The sequence below is a fragment of the Onychomys torridus genome, chromosome 7 (genome assembly GCF_903995425.1).
Source record: "Onychomys torridus chromosome 7, mOncTor1.1, whole genome shotgun sequence".
Classification (NCBI taxonomy): domain Eukaryota; kingdom Metazoa; phylum Chordata; class Mammalia; order Rodentia; family Cricetidae; genus Onychomys; species Onychomys torridus.
The window spans coordinates 17216650-17233417 of NC_050449.1; positions in this window are offsets into that span (position 1 = coordinate 17216650).

The following is a 16768-nucleotide window of genomic DNA, read 5'->3' on the forward strand; positions in this document are numbered from 1 at the left end:
CCCCATCTTCCTTCCAGCCCCTCCCCTTCATTCCCATGTCCTCCAGGATCAAGGCACCCCTGGGGATTCATTTAAACCTGGTGGATTCAGTACAGGCAGGTCCAGTCCCCTCCTTCCAGGCTGAGCATGTGTCCCTGTGTAAGCCCAAGGTTCCAAACAGCCAGCTCATGCACTAAGGACAGATCCTGGTCCCACAGACTGGGTGTCTCCCAAACAGTTCAAGCTATTCAGTTGTCTCACTTATCCAGAGGGCCTGATCCAGCTGGGGGCTCCACAGCCTTTGGTTCATAATTCATGTGCTTCCATTTGATTGGCTATTTGTCCCTGTGCTTTTTGCAATCTTGGATTCAACAATTCACGCTCTTGCAGTCCCTCCTCTTTCTCGACAGTTGGACACCTGGAGCTCCACCTGGGGCCTGGCTGAGGAACTCTGCATCCACTTCCATCAGTTATTGGACCAGAGTTCCAGCACGACAGTTAGGGTGTTTAGCCATCTGATCACCGGACTAGGTCAGATCAGGCTTTCTCTCGACCATTGCCAGCAGTCTACAGAGGATGTATCATTGTGGATTTTTGGGGACCTCTCCAGCACTCTGCCTATTCCTGTTCTCATGTGGTCTTCATTTATCATGGTCTGTTATTCTTCGTTCTCCTTTTCTGTTCTTGATCCAGCTGGGATCTCCTGCTCCACTAAGCTTTCTTTCCCTCAAATCTTGCCCTCCATTACTCCCACTGTCATCCAGGTTGTTCATGTAGATCTCATCCATTTCTCTGTCATTGGGTGATCCTTGGGTCTTTCCTAGGGTCCCGTTTTCTAGGTAGCCTCCCTGGAGTTGTGTAGCAGTCTAGTCATCTTTGTTTTACATCTAATATCCTCCTATGAGTGAGTACATACCATGTTTGTCCTTCTGAGTCTGGGTTACCTCACTCAGGATGATTTTTTCTAGATCCATCCATTTGCCTGCAAACCTCATGATGTCATTGTTTTTCTCTGCTGAGTAGTACTCCATTGTGTATATGTACCACATTTTCTTTATCCATTCTTCAGTTGAAGGGCATCTAGGTTGTTTCCAGGTTCTGGCTATTACAAACAAAGCTGATACGAACATAGCTGAGCAAATGCCCTTGTGGTATGATTAAGCATTCCTTGGGTATATGCCCAAGAGTGCTATAGCTGGGTCTTTGGGGAGATGGATTCCCAATTTTCTAAGGAAGCACCATATTGATTTGCAAAGTGGCTGTACAAGCTTGCATTCCCACCAGCAGTGGAGGAGAGTTCCCCTTGCTCCACATCCTCTCCAGCATAAGCTGTCTTCTGTGCTTTTGATCTTAGCCATTCTGACAGGTGTAAGGTGGTATCTCAGAGTTGTTTTGATTTGCATTTCCCAGATAATTAGGGATGTTGAGCAATTCCTTGGGGTGTCCCAAGGTCTGGTGGATGGCTCTAAATTACCTTTATTCAGTTGTTCCTCTACCAGATGGGTAGCAGCTCCAATTTTCTCAGCACTCAGGGGCCACTGTACAACCCAGATAGGAGCATCAGACTTCCACAATATGGGGTCAGCGGTGATTTGAGCAGTGGCCTCTGGGATAAATTTTGATACCCTAGGCCATGTTTGTCATTATTAATTTCTGGAATAATGGGCTCAATTTTGCCTTGGGCTTGTTTACCCAAGCCTTTTTCGGGTTTAAAACCCATCTATAACACTTGAGCTGATATTAGTCTATAGCAGAGATGAACGATACACCCGTTTGTTGAAGCATGCTTCTTCCTCCACAGACTGTTAGGTATGGAAGGGATGCGATATGGAGGGAACATACCATAATTTTTCTATATGACCATCTAAATATTCCTGAGCTTCTGGCTAATTACTAGCTTGACCTAGTCCCATGAGAGAGGAAGGAATAATAGCCGTCTCCCAAGTACATGGCCACTCTTTTCCTGAAATGCAAGAAATGTCTGGGCCAGTATCTAACAAACCGGCTATTTTCTTTCCTCGTACTTTAAGAGTTTTAGTTGGTCTGGAATTCTTAATTTCCTGAATCCAAAAAGCCATGTCACTGGAACCTAAGCCAGGAGCTCCCCTTGCAGCTGCTGAGGCTGTATTTGCCATGACCTGAAAGGAGAGCAGGAGCGGCTGTGCTTGCCCTGTCCTACACGAATCTGAGTTGTTTCTGTAGGAGGTTGTACAATGATCTTAATTTCTCCAGTAAAGTCAGGATCAATCATTCCTGGGACAACATTAATATCTTGTATAGCAGAGGGACTATGGCCTATGATTAGCCCCCGTGTCCCTTCTGGGGGAGGTCCATAGACTCTGGTGTTAAGGCATACTGTTGAGGAATCAGGTGTTAGTATTGTGAAGGAGGTGAAACATAAGCCCATTCCTAAAGCTTATATATCTCAGACCTCAATAAAAACTTTATCCATATTCAAACTTTTATGAGTTATGCAATCACTTTAGACCTAACTTAGGCATGTATCCTCAGCAGGTCTAGGTTATTTACTCAGACTCATGTTAACTTTCATAACATTTCTAGATGTTTATATGTTATATTTACCTATCTCAATAACGTGTAATTTACATATCATAAGTTATTTTTTAACATCCCTTATATCTAAGCCTTAATATACTTATAAAAGCTTTACATCTTAAAAATCTTTGTATTTGGGACTGAAGAGATGGCTCAGTGGCTAAGAGCCTGACTCCTCTTCCAGAGGACCTGGGTTCAAGTCCTAGCACCCACCATGGCATCTCACAACTCTCTGTAACTCCAAGTTCTGACACTCTCACACAGTCTATATACGTGCAGCAGAACACGAATGCAAATAAGATAAAAATAAATTTTAAAAAATATCTTTGTATTTAATTCATCAGGGGACAGGGTGATTGATTACTGAGAGCAGCCAATAGAATGAAACTGTCCCCAGCTGTGTTTGTTTTTATTAACATGTATCTGGCCAGGGACACTCTCCAGACAAAAGTATTTCAGCAAAGATACCATTTTCCAAGGACAAATGCAGAGAAATAAACATTAGCTCCTCTCACCCACAGATAGAGAAAAGAACCACTAACAACTAAATCCTCAACTGCTTACCTTCACCCCGGGTTATTCACACAAGACCCTAATCTAAGAGAGTTACTGCTCACATTCCTGGGATGATGTTTTAGCCACTTGCTAGTTACTGAGTTAAGGCACTTACTTCCCAATGACCCAAGGAGATTGCCTAACCAAATGCTACACGCTCTGACACAGGTTGCTTAGCCACCTAACTTATGTCCCCTTCCTAGCAGAAAGCAGGAGCAGCTGGGACGAGCGGGAAAAGTGGTGCCAAAGACAGTTGACTTTCTTGTGACTTACTGACCCCTAATATCCTGCCTAGCCATTTCTAGATTATAGTGAGCACATAAATTCCCTAATTGATCTTAGCTTTTAGTTGCCCCTACCAGAGAACTTCCCTTTAGTCACTCCCCTTTGGGGTTGTAATTGGAAGCTGACAATTAATTGCTGTATGTGTGGGTCCTTATCACCTCTCTCTGAGACCCTGAAAACTTCAAGCCTCAAATTGCTTTGTCAAAGAATGACTGCATGTGTATATATTCTGGTTCTCAGAGAGCACTGGGAGAATGGATGGAGAAGAACAAAGAAGAGGACGAGATGGAAAGAACTAGATAGAGATGAGAGAACAGAAGGGACTGAAAGCAGGAGGGACCGAGAGGCGCTATGTAAGAGAACAGAAATAACCTTGCAAATAGAATTGACTTAGAAGAATAAAGTGAATGGACTAAAGAACTCAGTGTGCTTAGATTCATTGAATATCCCTCAGATAAGAATCCTCAGCTGGTTGTTAGACTCTTCCATTGACCCTGGGAGCAAACAATATAGGCTGGACCTATTATTGTTTGTGTTAATCTAGGTTATTTTCAGGTTCTGACTTTTATGAATAAAGCTTCAGTGAACATATTTGAGCAAATGTCCTTGTGGTATGATGGAGCGTCGTTTAGGTCTGTGCCCAAAAGTGGTATAGCTGGGTCTTGAGGTAGATCTATTCTCAGTTTTCTGAGAAGCAGCCATATTGGTTTCCAAAGTGGCTGTACAAGTTTTCACTCTGTGGTAGTTTGAATGTAATTAACCCCCCATAAGCTCATAGGGAGTGGCACTATTAAAAGGTGTGGTTGTGTTTGAGTGGGTTTGGCCTTGTTAGAGGAAGTGTATCACTATGGGAGTGAGATTTAAGGTCTCCTGTACTCAGGATATTGCCCAGTGTCTCAATCCACTTCCTGTTGCCTGCAAGATGTAGGACTGACTCTCAGCTACTATTCCAGCACCGTGTCTGCCTGCATGCAGCCATACTCTTAATCATGATGATAATGTACTGAACCTCTGAAACTGTAAATGAGCCACCCCAATAAAATGTTTTCCTTATAAGAGTTGCCGTAGTCATGGTGTCTCTTCACAACAATAGAAACCCTAACTAAGACACACTGCCACCAGCAATGGAGGAGAGTTCCCTTTGCTCCACATTCTTTCCAGCATGAGCTGTCACTTGTGGTTTTGATCTTAGCCATTCTGACAGGTGTAAGATGAAATCTCAGTGTTGTTTTGATTGCCATTTCTCTGATGGCTAAGGATATTGAGCATTTCTTTAAGTGTTTCTCAACCATTTGGGATTCCTCAATTGATGATTCTCTGTTTTGACCTGTGCCCAATTTTTAAATTGGATTTATTTGCTTTGTTGATGTCTAGTTTCTTGATTTCTTTATATATTTTGGATATTAGCCCTCTGTCAGATGTTGGGTTGGTGAAGATCCTTTCCCACTCTGTAGGCTGCCGTTTTGTTCTAAGGACAGTGTCCTTTGCCTTACAGAAGCTTTTCAGTTCCATGAGGTCCCATTTGTTAATTGTCAGTCTTAGTGCCTGTGCTGTCAGTGTTCTGTTCAGGAGGTTGTCTCCTGCGCCAAAGCACTCAAGGCTATTCCCCACTTTTTGTTCTGTCAGGCTCAGTGTATCTGGTTTTCTGCTGAGGTCTTTGTTCCACTTAGAATTGAGGTTCGTATAGGGCGATAGACATGGATCTATTTGCATTCCCCTACATGCTGACACCCGGTTACACCAGCACCATTAAAGATGTTTTCTTTTTTCCATTGTATATTTTTGGCTTCTTTGTTGAAAATCAAGCGTCTGAAGGTGTGTAGATTTACATATGGGTCTTTGATTGTATTCCATTGATCTACCTATCTGTTCTTATGCCAATACCATGTGCTGCGGGATGTCTTTGTGTATACTGTAAATATATGTTGCTCTGACTGGTTGATAAATAAAATGTTAATTGGCCAGTAACCAGGCAAGAAGTATAGGTGAAGTGAGCAGACAAGGAGAATTCTGGGAAGAGAAAGGGCTGAGTCAGGAGTCACCAGACACAGAAGCAAGATGTCAAGGCAGAACTGGGAAAAGGCACCAAGCCACATGGCTAAACATAGATAAGAATTATGGGTTAATTTAAGTGTAAGAGCTAGTCAGTAATAAGCCTGGGCTAATGGCCAAGCAGTTATAAGTAATATAAACTTCTGAGTGATTTTTTTTTTGAGACAGGGTTTCTCTGTGTAGCTTTGGTGCCTTTTTTTGGAACTCACTCTGTAGACCAGGCTGGCCTCGAACTCACAGAGATCTGCCTGCCTCTGCCTCCTGAGTGCTGGAATTAAAGGCATGTGCCACCACTGTCCAGCCTGAGTGATTATTTAATAAGTGGGCTGCAGGAGTGTGGGGGCTACATGCCCAGAGAAACTTTCCTACTACAACCATGAAGTTTTGTTGTTGTTGTTTTTTTATTACTGTAGTAATATAATAGAGCTTGAAATCAAGGATGGTGATACCTCAAGAAGTTCTTTTATTGAACAGAATTATCCTGTTTTAGTCATCTTGGGTTTTTTGTTTTTCCATATGTAGCTTAGTATTGTTCTTCAAGGTCTCTAAAATGGCCATTTTTACTATGTCAGTTCTTCCAATCTGTGAGCATGGGAGGTCTTCCCATCTTCTGATATCTTCACCAATTTCTTTCTTCAAAGACTTGAAGTTCTTGTCATAAGGTCTTTCACTTGCTTGATTAGAATTATCCCAAATACTTTATATTATTTGTGGCTATTGTGAAGGGTATTGTTGCTCTGATTTCTTTCTCAGCCCGTTTATCATTTGTAAATAGGAGGACTATTAATTTTTTTTCATTTAATCTTGTATCCAGCCACATTGCTGAAGGTGTTTATCAGATGTAGGAGGTCCCTGGTAGAACTTTGTATACTATTATATCATCTGCAAATAGTAATATTTTGAACTCTTCCTTTCCAATTTGTATCCCTTTGATCTCCTTCAGTTGTCTTATTGCTCTAGCTAAGACTTCAAGTATTACATTGAATAGATATGGAGAGAGTGGACAGCTTTGTCTTGTTCCTGGTTTTAGTGGAATCACTTTGAGTTTCTCTCCACTTAATTTGATGTTGGCTGTCGGTTTGCAGTATGTTGCACTTATTATGTTTATGTATGTCCCTTGTATCTCTGATCTCACCAAGACTTTTACCATAAAGTGGTTTTGGATTACGTCAAAACTTTTTCAGGATCTAATGTATGACCTAATGATTCTCTGAGGTCCTCTTTGTCTGCTGTTATGCCCCACTTTTCGTTTTTAATTTTGTTAATTTGGATATTCTCTCTCTGCCTTTTAGTTAGTTTAGATAAGGGTTTGTCTATCTTGTTGATTTTCTCAAAGATCCAACTTTTTGTTTCATTCTTTTTATTGTTCTCTTTGCTTCTATTTTTATTGACTTCAGCTCTCAGTTCAGTCCTTTCCTGTCATGTCCTCCTCCTTGGTGACTCTTTGTTCTAGAGCTTTCAGGTGTGCTGTCAAGTTGCTAGTGTGAGATCTCTTCAAATTCATTATGAAGGCACTTAGTGCTATGAACTTTCCTCTTAGCACTGCTTTCATTGTACCCCAGAAATTTGGGTATGCTGTACATTCATTTTCATGTAATTCTAGCAAGTCTTTAATTTCTTTATTTCTTCCTTGACACAGTAGTCATTCAGTAGAGAGTTGTTCAGTTTCCATGGGTCTGTAGGTTTTATGTTGTTTCTGTTGTTGAAATCCAGCTTTAATCCATGGTGGTCTGATAGGATGCAGGGGGTATTTCAATTTTCTCGAAATATCTTTTGAGACTCACTTTGTGACCAAATATGTGGTCAGTTTTGGAGAATGCTCCATGAGGTGCCAAGAAGAAAGTGTATTCTTTTGTGTTTGGGTGAAATGTTCTGTAGATGCCTGTTAGATCCATTTGGTTAATAATGTCTGTTAGCTCCAGTATTTCTGTTTAGTTCTTGTCCGGATGATCTGTTTATTGGTAAGAATGGGATATTCAAGTCTCCCACTACCAGTGTGTGAGAGTCAATGTGTGATTTTTGTTTTAGTAGTGTTTTCTTCACAAGCATGGATGACCCTGTGTTTGGGGCATAGATGTTGAGAATTGTGATGTCATCTTGCTGGATTTTCCCTTTGATGAGTATGAAGTATCCTTCTCCCTCTCTCTTGATTATTTGGTTGAATATTTTGTTAGATATTAGTCTAATAGCTAAATATTAGTCTATTTTGTTAGGTATTAGAACTACTATACCAGCTTGCTTCTTGGCTCTATTTGCTTGGAAAATCTTTTTCTAACCCTTTACTCTGAGGTAATGTCTGTCTTTAATGTTGAAGTGTGTTTTTTGTATGCAGCAGAAGGATGTTTTTGCATTCATTCTGTTAGTTATTGGGAATTGAGTCCATTAATATTGAGAGATAATAAGACCAGTGATTGTTAATTTCTGTTATTTTGTTGTTGTTGGTGGTGGTGGTAGTGCATGTGTGTGCGTGTTTCTTTTCTTTTGATTTTGCTGGTGTGAGATTATTTCCTGAGTTTTCATGGGTGTGGTTAACCTCCTAAGGTTGGAGTTTTCCTTATAGTACCTTCTGTAGGGCTGGATTTGTAGATAGAAACTGTTCAAATTTGATTTTATCACAGGATATCTTGTTTTTTCCATCTATGGTGATTGAAAGTTTTGTTGAGAATTCTAGTCTGGGCTGGAATCTGTGGTCTCTTAGAGTCTGCAGTACATCTGTCCAGGCCTTTCTGGCTTTTAGCGTCTCCATTGAGAAGTCAAATATAATTCTAATAGGTCTGCCTTTGTATGTTACTTGGCCTTTTCCCCTTGCAGCTTTTAATATTTTTTCTTTGTTCTGTACATTTAGGGTTTTGATCATTTTGTGGTGGGGTTACTTTCTTTTCTGGTCCAATCTATTAGTTGTTCTGTAAGCTTTTTGTACCTTTATCGGCATGTCCTTCTTTAGGTTAGGAATTTTTTTCTTGTACGATTTTGCTGAAGATATTTTCTGTGCCTTTGAGCTGGGTGTCTTCTCCTTCTTCTATTCCTATTATTCTTAGATTTGGTCTTTCCATAGCATCACAGGTGTTTTGTGTCAGGAACTTTTTAGATTTAACATTTTCTTTGACTGATGTATCAATTTCCTCTATCATATGTTCTACACCTGAGATTCTCTCTTCCATTTTATTGGTGATGTGTGTGTCTATAGTTTCTGTTTACTTATCTATATTTTCCATCTCCAGGATTCTCTTGGTTTGTGCCTTCTTATTGCTTCTGTTTCTATTTTCAGGTCTTGAATGGTTTTACTCGTTTCTTTCACCCATTCCCCCCTCCCTCAATTTTTATAAGGGACTTGTTCATTTCCTCCTTAAGGGCCTCTGTCATCTTCATAAGGTCATTTTCTGTGTTGGAATGTCCAGGGCTTGCTGAAGCAGGATAGCTGAACTCTGCTGATGCCATATTGCCCTGGGTGTTTTTGTGTTCTCAAACTGGCCTCTAGTCACCTGGGTTTGGGGTTATTATCAGTTTAGGTGCTGATTTCTGAGTTTATATTTGTTGGATGGGTGCTTTTTGGATGTTTTCACCACTTGCTTTCTGTTTCCTCTATGGTCTTCTGGCCCGAGTGGACTGTGGTTCTGGTGACCAACAAGTCTTCAGGTCCAGTAATGTGTAAGACTAGGGTCTTAGTGGCCTGCTTGGCCTCTGGGGTTTTGGGTGCTTGCTTTGCATCTGAGGTTCTGGGAACCAGTGTGGTCTCTAGGGTTCCAAGTATTTCAGGTTCCTGGAGTTCCTAATACCAGCTTGGCCTCCAGTAGAACAAATGTCTTTCTGGAGTTCCAAATACTTGTATGGCTTCTAATAAAGCAGAATCATCTGCTGGGTTTGGGGCTGGGATATGGAGCCCAGGGGAGGAGGTGCTATTGGGCAGGCTCTGGGGTTCTTGGTACTGGAATGACCTCTGGAAGAGTAAGAATCTTCTGCTGGCAGGTTGTGAGCCAGTTTTTTGTTATTTATTTATTTATTTATTTATTTATTTATTTATTTATTTATTCTTTAGAAAGGGTCTTTATGTAGTCCTGGCTGTCCTGGAACTCTCTATGTAGACCGGATTAGCCTGGAACTCTCAGAGATCTGCCTCTATCTGCCTCCCAGTTCTGGGATTAAAGGCGTGCATGCACACACACCTGTGTGCACAAATAGCTTTTTAAAAAAATATTTTAAAATTTTGTGTTTGTGTGTGTGTGTTCATGCTTGCACATGAGAATGCATGTGCTCTCAAAGGCAAGAAGTTGGATCCATGGATCTGGAGTTACAGGTGATTGTAAGCCCCCAAATCTGAGTACTGGGGACAGAACCCAGGTCATCTGGAAGAGCAATAAATGCTCTTAACTACTGCACTATTTCTCTGCCCCCCCCCCTTTTTTAAGGCTTACATTTTTTTTTTTTTCAAGACAGGGTTTCTCTGTGTAGCTTTGCGCCTCTCCTGGAACTCACTTGGTAGCCCAGGCTGGCCTGGAACTCACAGAGATCCACCTGCCTCTGCCTCCCGAGTGCTGGGATTACAGGCGTGCGCCACCATGACCTGGCAAGCTCATTTTTTTTTTTTTTTTTTTTTTTTTTTTTTTTTTTTTTAGTTCATTGGATATTCTTGATACTAATGCTGTCAGATGCATGACTGACAGTTCATCCTAGCTTTTGGGCAGCCTCTTCTCAACTGACAATTCCCTTTGCTGTACAAAAGCTTTGGAAGTTCAAGAAGTCCCACTTGCTGACTGCTGATTTTCTTTCCTGTGCTACCAGAGTTCTATACAGAAAGTCCATAAGGCCCTGCGCCTGTGTGCTGAACCATACTCTATTTCACTAGCAGTTTCAGAGTATCTGGTCTTATGTTGAGGTTCTTGACCCATTTGGAGTTGTGTTTTGTGGAGGGTGAGAGATAAGGGCATAATTTCTTATTTTTCTGCATGTTGTAATCCAGGATCCCCAGCACTATCTGTTGAAAAATCTCTTTTCTCCAATGTATATTTGTTTCTTTGTCAAAAATCAAGTAGTGTACTCATGTGGATGCATATTGGGTCTTCTATCATACACCACTGCTCTACATGTCTGTTTTTGTGCCAGTGACATGCTGTTTTATGACTATGGGTCTACAATATAATTTGAAATCAGGTATGTGATACCTCTAGCAGTATTCTTTGTCTTCATGATTACTTTGAATAACCTCAGTCATTTGTGCTTTCGTACTAATCCTAAAATTTTGTTTGGGATTGTATTAGATTATAGATCACTTTAGTAGCATGGTAATTTATAAAATACTAACTATTCTGACCCAGGAGCATCCAATTCCACTACCTTCAATTTCCTCCTTCAATTTTCAAATTTTTTGTTTTGTTTTTTTCAAGACAGAGTTTCTCTGTGTAGCTTTTCGCCTTTCCTGGAACTCACTTTGTAGACCAGGCTGGCCTCGAACACACAGAGATCCGCCTGCCTCTGCCTCCCGAGTGCTGGGATTAAAGGTGTGCGCCACCACCGCCGTTCAAATGTTTTATTATAGAAGTTTTTCACTTCTTTAGTCAGGTTCATTCCAAGATATGATCTTAAGCTACAGTGAATGATTTCTTTCTTAGAAAGAATTCTATTCATCTTCATGGTAATGTGTCATGGTGCACCATGTATCACAGGTCAGTTGAAGAAAGAAGGCACCTCGAGACGAAATTTTAAGGCCTATGTGGCATCAGGATGGTCCAGCCTCTTCTGATAGACTGAACCCCAAACAGCCATACAAAAGCATATTTATTGAAAGTTACATAAAGTATTTCCTCATACCAAGGTCTGTAATCTGATTTACATGTCTTATTAAAGGAGAGTATCTCAGGCCTCCATGACTCTAGTCCTTTATTTATTTGTTTGTTTATTTTGGGAGCTGAGGATAGAACCCAGGGCCTTGCGCTTGCTAGGCATGCACTCTACCACTGAGCTAAATCCCCAACCCTTCTAGTCCTTTATTATGTACTGTTTGCCAATACATAATAATACAAGAGCCTCAAGTGTGCCTGCCAAAATCTTGTGGCCAAATTATGAGATGGCTACAATGCCCCTTCAGCAAAACAATTCTACAGATCATGGTAAACAATTCCTGTTTTCCACAAGGATTCTGCAAGGTCAAAGTACTTCTAAAAAAATGGCTGTTCATTCTAATATGTACCTCAGTACAGTGATTCTGCTAAACTCCTACATTTTACCCTTTTCTTCAAGCTAATTTAACTGTGTTGAAGGTTATGCAGGTTCATAGTGAAGACAGCCTTTTTGTTTTGTGTTGCTCGTAGTAAATGAGTCAGAATACATTTGAAAGCCAGTAAAGCTATTGGTGTAATAAAAAGCTGAAAGGCAAATAGCTCGGCAGGAAGTATAGGCAGGGTTTCTGGATGTAGAAAAGGAAGAAGAGGAGGAATCGGGTCACAGAAGATGCCACTCAGACACTGAATGAGTCAGATACACAGAATAGGATAGAGGTAAAAGCCATATGGCAGAATATAGATTAATAAAAACATGAGTTAATTTAAGTTAGAAGAGTCAGTAAAAAGAAGCCTAAGCTAAAGGCCAAGCTTTCACAATTAATAGTAAGTCTCCATGTCATTATTTGGGAGCTGGACGGTGGGACAGAGAAAGACTCGTTACATATGGCATCTAATGTGGAGCATGTATTTCAACAGAGGACCTGAGAAAGCTTTTCAAAAAGTTCCAAACACACAAATATGGAGCCAAACACAGCTTCCTAGTCCTGCAGTCCCTCAGGTGGGCTATGGCATATAGAGATATGGCTCCTGGACACTGCCCGCAGGTTTGAACCAGCCAGCACCATGTGCAAAGCTGCGCAGCGGGTTTAAAGCTTGGCTCATGTGGTTACAGAAGGTTGCTAGCATGCAGTAAAGTGGTCCAGACTAAGAAAACCTTTAAATGGATACAGCAAAAAAATTTTCAGACAGTCATAGAGAAAAAAAGTTTAAAAACAATAGTCTTTAAATAGAGAATAAGTAAGATAAAAGAAAAAAGCCATGTAAAGATAGCAAATACACAAGGAATCTGGATCTTGCATAGTGCTTTGTTGACTTTGAATTTTTTGAATGCTGATGAGTAAATGGCAGCTATGGATAGACACTGGAGTATGGAAGGGATGGCTGAATTAAACCAGCCTATATATGTTAGAGACTTCAGAATGGAAGTCAGGAAATGTGTTGTGTTGGAGGAAAGGTTATGCCTTTTTTCCCCACAGGAAACAAAACTTATGGTTCTCTTCAAAATTAATGAAGATTAAATTTGATTGGGTGAGTCTTCCTGAAAATCTTGGCTACAGACATGAAGAAAGAAACTAAAAAAAACTGCAGGACAGGTGACAGATATGCTGATCCCTCTACTGTGGGAACAGCTCTGAGACTAGATGACATGATATATCTTGTTGGCTACAGAGTCCTCATGACTTATTCTTACATGCCATCCTTTCATATGGCATGGATAGAGGTTTGGTTATATACTCCAAACAAGCTTGTAAAATTGGCAGATTTTTTTTTTTATCTGCTTAAACATAAAACAAAAGAGAAGTCATCTTTAACTGACTTGTGCACACTGCACATTCCATATTTGTGTTAATACCGATATATATGTTACCTTTAAAAGTTTGTGTATTTTCAGAAAAAAAAGGACCAGACACCAATAAAGACAAGTAGCCCAGGTGATTCTACCTCTCAGAATGCCTCTGTTACAGTTTTCTCAAATTCTGCATCCAGAACTTCAAAGCTCCTAGCTGAGATGGTCCAGTATCATAGATATCCAGTTAAGACTTCAGATAAGCTCTATACTTTGCCATCACACAGAAACTAAACAACAACAACAACAACAACACAACACAACAAAACAAAACAAAACACAGCCAGCTCTCTCAGGACTTGACCATTATCCCAATTTTCTCAAGGTCCCCTAAAGTTGTCATCACCCTCAGACAGCAGGAAGTAATCTAGAAAACAGGATGCCCACATTCCTAAGAGTTGGGGTGAATGGTTTTTGGTCACTTGGTGGATTATGGATGTTTATCATTGTTTAGTGGGGTTGATTACAAGCTGTTATTGGTCATGGTCAGGGAGGAAACTAAGCAAAGGAAATTAGATCGAGGGATCTCATTCTGAAAAGGGGGATATAAAAATGATAGGATAAAAGGGTAGATTATTGAATCTACTTTCAATCTAAAAAAAGCAATTACCCAATCTCAACTATTTTACAATGGTATGGAGTTTTGTATATTGTATATATGAATTTTATTGTTATTATTTTTGTTATATTGTATTATATATTTCTATTTCTTATTTAAAGTACTGCATCTATACAGCTCATTAAAAATGTAAAGTTCTAGTACTTGAAAGCTATTTAGGATAATAAAGACAAGCTAATAGTCATCTGTAACAATCAAATTTACAGTCATGTTAGGTATGTTTTCAAGGTCAGAGACATATTTTAAATAGATGGACATAAAAGACCTACAGAATATGGCATTTAAAATGTTTTAATAACATAAGGCTTTTCACGACAGTGAGACACATCTGTTCCTGACAGCACCAATCTACTTTAAAAAAAAAGGATGATGGGCATCAAAAAACCTTCACATGGAGTTTGCCTTCAGTGTGGCAAAGCTAGCCATCTAAGCAAGAAAACTGCCTTTGCCTCCACTGTTGACAGTATGTTGTCCAAACTGGATGAGCAGGACATGAAAGGTGACTGCCAAACTTTGTCAAGACAAGGTAGGACAGTCCTTTAAAATTCTTGCCTCACAGAAAAGTCTGTCAGATATTCTAGGTATGTTGGCCAAAGATAGATGCCCTGATGTTACAGAAGAACCTTGGGGTGACTATCCAGGCAGCCAGCTGCTTCTGTCATTTCTTAGTTTTGGAAGATGCTGGCTCTGCACTTCCTGTATAATCAGGTAATATATCCTTCTTGCGTCTCTGATGGGGTTGAAGATTAGATAGTTAAAGTTATAGTTTTCCTCAGATTTGCTAAAAAATAAATCAGATACAAAACTTTGGACTCACTAAGATAGGATGGATAATAGAGTGTTTTCTCCATATATGCCAAATACAAATGGACATTGTAAATGTAATCCTTACCTGATAACTTTTCTTTGTTTGTTTCTTTTTGTTTTCTTGAGACAGGATTTCTCTGTGTAGCTTTGCGCCCTTTCCTGGAACTCACATGGTAGCCCAGGCTGGCCTCGAACTCACAAAGATCCACCCGCCTCTGCCTCCTGAGTGCTGGGATTAAAGGCGTGCGCCACCATCGCCCGGCCCTGATAACTTTTCTTATTGTATATAGTTTTACTATGTTAAAGTTAAAACCTTTCCTTTTTATTTAGACAAAAAGGGGGAAATGTGGGGTATTTGTACACTGTGTGAAGGTGTATTGCTCTGATTGGTGTAATAAAAGGCCAAACAGCCAATAGCTAGGCAGCAGGGATAGGCGGGGTTTTGAGGATTGAAAGCAAGAGGAAGAATCAAGGTGGGCAGGAGACGCCAGCCAGACATGGAACGAGTCAGAAGTATAGAATGGGCTAGAGGTAAAGCCACATGGTAGTACATACATTACTATACATACGAGTTAATTTAAGTTGTAAAAATTAGTTAAAAACAAGCCTAAGCTAAAGGCCAAGCTTTCATAACTAGTAAGTCTCCATGTGATTGTTTGGGAGCAGGCTGGCAGGACAGAGAAAGACTCATTACACTAACCTATTTCTCTTAGGCTGGCTCCACTCCCTGTATGCAGCTCTTTGCAGATGTCTTGTGGCTCTCGAATCTATCTCCAGCAGCTTAGGGTCTTCACTGCAACTTGGGCTCCACTAGTGGCTTCATGCAAGAGTCAGGGATACCAGCCCTCCCACACATTACTTGGCCTCCGCAGCTATCAGAAACCACAGAAGACAAATCCATGATCCTCTCCCTCTTACATCTTTCATTCTTCGAAGGCCAGAACTGTGAGGATAACAGTGCCACTTGGGACCAGCACTTGCTCCCTTAGAACACAGTTAGCATTAGTGTTGGTATGCTGTTGTTTTCCAGGAGCAGAACACTTCCCAGCTCTACTTTTTTCACACGTTCAAAGCTTAGCTGGGTGGTGTCTTGTCTGGATGGTACTCATCCAGTTGTTCCAGTGCAGAGTACAAGAGCTCTCCCTAATAACAGCACTAATATTCCTAACAATTACAGCCTCTCTTTCACCACATGACCTAGCTGTAACATTAAGCTTCTTAGTGCTCCTCTGCTCTCCAAGCTATTTTTTTGTTTCTTTTATGATGAAGACCTACATAAGAATTATCAGTCATAACTATATTACAGATTCAATGTTATGTAGTCTTGAAATTTCCTACAGCAAAGAAATGAATTTGTTACTTGTTTAATTTTGTTGCAGGAAAGTTCTTGGGACACAGGCACAAGGCAGCAGATTCTGTGCCAGAGCATCACATAAATGGACTCTAGTCCAGTGCTAACAGTCTTACTTCCCTCTGAAACCTCATGAGCCGGGCAGGCCTCTACTCTCTGCATTGTTTTCTTCCTGACTCCTACGAGAACAGTCTGTTAATGTCTGCTTACAATAGTCACATGCTTCCCTAGCTCTATCTTAGAGTCTTCCACATTCCTCCAAATAAACAACATTTTCAGGTTCTTTGCAGCAACAATCCCACTTCTTGGCTCCAACTTCTATATTAGTTACTTTTCAGTTGCAGTGATAAAATACCATGACCAAAGCAAACTTAAGGAAGAGTTTATTTTGGCTTATAATTCTAGAGGACAGATTTTCATACTGGTGGAAAGGCATAGCACCAAAAGCAGGAATCTGAAGATCACATCTCAACTGCATACACAAGGCAGAGAGTGAGAACTGGAAGTGGAGTGAGAGCATAAACTCTCATGGCCCACCACCAGTGACATACATTTTCCAACAGACTACATAACATGAAACAGCACCACCAACTAAGTGTTCAAATACATAATCCCATGGGGGAAACTCCTGATTCAAACCATAAGAGGAAGTCAAGACAATCAGAGCTTGAAGCAGCTTGTAATACTGTATCCAGAGTCACAAAGCAAAGAACAATATTGCCTTGATCAGTTTTCTTCTCTGTATGCAGCCCTGAATTCTAGCCCAGGTCAAGGCACCATCTATGCTGGGTATGCAATCCCACCATAATGAATACAACAAAAATATTCCCCCACAGGTTTGCCTGGAAGATCATCATAGAGGTTACTCTAGAGCTGATCAAGTTGACAACTGAGATTAACCAACAGCCCGAATTTTTGTAAGTAATTTGATGTCCAATGAG